The following is a 2,332-nucleotide window of genomic DNA, read 5'->3' as shown; positions in this document are numbered from 1 at the left end:
ATATTGGGAAATAAAACTTGTGGATGCAGGTAAAGACGTACACTTAGGTGGAAAGTTAGAATTCTAAATGTTTATATTAGAAAAGGAGAAAGGTTGAAACTTAATGAGCTGAGCATCCAATTTAAGAAGCTATAAAAAGAACAGTAAAATAAATCCAAAGAACTAGGAGAAAGGAAATAATGATAAAAGCAGAAATTCAAAATCTAGGAAATACTATATAATAACTATATAATAGAGTTAATATGGCTAAAAATTGCTTCTTTGAAATATTATGGATAGCCAAACCTCTGACAAGATAAAAAGATCAATAAAAAAGACAAAGAAGCAAAATTAAATAATATAAGAAAAGAAAGGGGCACAACTACAGATGCAGGAAGAATAGCTTATAAGAAATTATTGGAAATAAACTTTTTCATAGTCAATTAGAAAACAGATGTGAAATGGCCAAGTTTCTATAAGAATACAACTTACTGGCTGAGCAGAGCTGCTGGTGAGAGGGCTGACGGACCGACTGATGGGAGGGATGGGAGGCCAGCAAGATGGCACAGCCTCAGGGCACCAGGAGGAAGGTCTGTTACTACTACAACGGGGATGTTGGAAATTACTATTATGGACAAGGTCACCCAATGAAGCCCCATTGAATCTGCATGACTCACAATTTGCTGCTCAACTACCGTCTCTACCGGAAGATGGAAATCTATCGTCATAAAGCCAGTGCTGAGGAGATGACCAAGTACCACAGTGATGACTACATTAAATTCTTGCACTCCATCTGCCCAGATAACATGTCTGAGTACAGCAAGCAGATGCAGAGATTCAATGTTGGTGAGGACTTTCCAGTATTTGATGGCCTGTTTGAGTTCTGTCAGTTATCTACTGGTGGTTCTGTGGCAAGTGCTGTGAAACATAATAAGCAGCACACAGACATCACTGTGAATTGGGCTGGGGACCTGCACCATGCAAAGAAATCTGAGGCATCTGGCTTCTGTTACGTCAATGAGATCATCTTGGCCATCCTGGGACTGCTAAAGTATCACCAGAGAGTGCTGTATATTGACATTGATATTCACCATGGCGATGGTGTGGAAGAGGCTTTCTATACCACAGACCGGGTCATGACTGTGTCCTTTCATAAATACGGAGAGTACTTCCTAGGAACAGGGGATCTATGGGATATTGGCACTGGCAAAGGCAAATATTATGCTGTTAACTACCCACTCCGAGATGGGATTGATGATGAGTCCTATGAGGCCGTTTTCAAGCCAGTCATGTCCAAAGTAATGGAGATGTTCCAGCCTAGTGCAGTCATATTACAGTGTGGTTCTGACTCCCTGTCTGGGGATCAGTTAGGTTGCTTCAATCTGACCATCAAAGGACATGCCAAGTGTGTGGAACTTGTGAAGAGCTTCATCCTGCCTATGCTGATGCTGGGAGGAGGTGGTTACACCATTCGTAATGTTGCCCGGTGCTGGACATACGAAACAGCTGTGGCCCTGGACACAGAGATCTCAAATGTGCTTCCATACATGACTACTTTGAATATTTTGGACCAGATTTCAAACTTCACATTAGTCCTTCCAATATGACCAACCAGAACACTAATGAGTACTTGGAGAAGATCAAGCAGCGACTGTTTGAGAACCGAAGAATGCTGCCCCATGCGCCTGGGGTCCACGTGCAGGTGGTCCCTGCGGATGCCATCCCGGAGGAGAGGGCCGATGAGGATGAAGAGGACCCTGACAAGCGCATCTCAATCTGTTCCTCTGACAAACAAATTGCCTGTGAGGAAGAGTTCTCTGACTCCGATGAGGAGGGAGAGGGCAGCCGCAAGAACTCTTACAACTTCAAAAAAGCCAAGAGAGTCAACACAGAGGATTAAAAAGAGAAAGACCCAGAAGAGGAGAAAGAATTCACAGAAGAAGAGAAAACCAAGGAGGAGAAGCCTGAAGCCAAAGGGGTCAAGGAGGAGGTCAAATTATCCTAAGCAGACTCTCCAGCTCTGGCTTCTTGCCGAGTTCCCCTACCCTTCTCCCCCAACCCCCAAGAGTTTATATTTGCTATTTCTGTGTATTTATATAAAAATATATTAAATATAAATATTCATTGGGACTAGACAGGAACCGGAACCCTAAGCCCAGGGTAGCTTTGCTGAATGAACTCTTCTAGAAGCTGTCTTGCCATCCCTCCACCCTCCCTCCCCAACTCTTTAATTTGAACCATAAAGGGTACCAGGTCTGGGTGGAAGGGATGCTTTAAGCACAGAACAAAATCCTAAACTTCCAAGTGCTTGCTTAGTATAGTGGTTTTGGAAAGGTGCCCTTATTATTCTAGA

At 43.2% G+C, this 2,332-nt stretch overlaps 1 pseudogene; it reads left to right on the top strand.

Moving 5' to 3' along the window:
* Positions 1 to 539: 539 nt before the first annotated feature.
* LOC119515930 lies at positions 540 to 2,026 on the top strand (annotated as a pseudogene).
* Positions 2,027 to 2,332: the final 306 nt, after the last annotated feature.

This window comes from Choloepus didactylus, chromosome 19 (assembly GCF_015220235.1).
Source record: "Choloepus didactylus isolate mChoDid1 chromosome 19, mChoDid1.pri, whole genome shotgun sequence".
Classification (NCBI taxonomy): Eukaryota; Metazoa; Chordata; class Mammalia; order Pilosa; family Megalonychidae; genus Choloepus; species Choloepus didactylus.
This window is presented reverse-complemented; position numbering and strand designations above follow the sequence as displayed.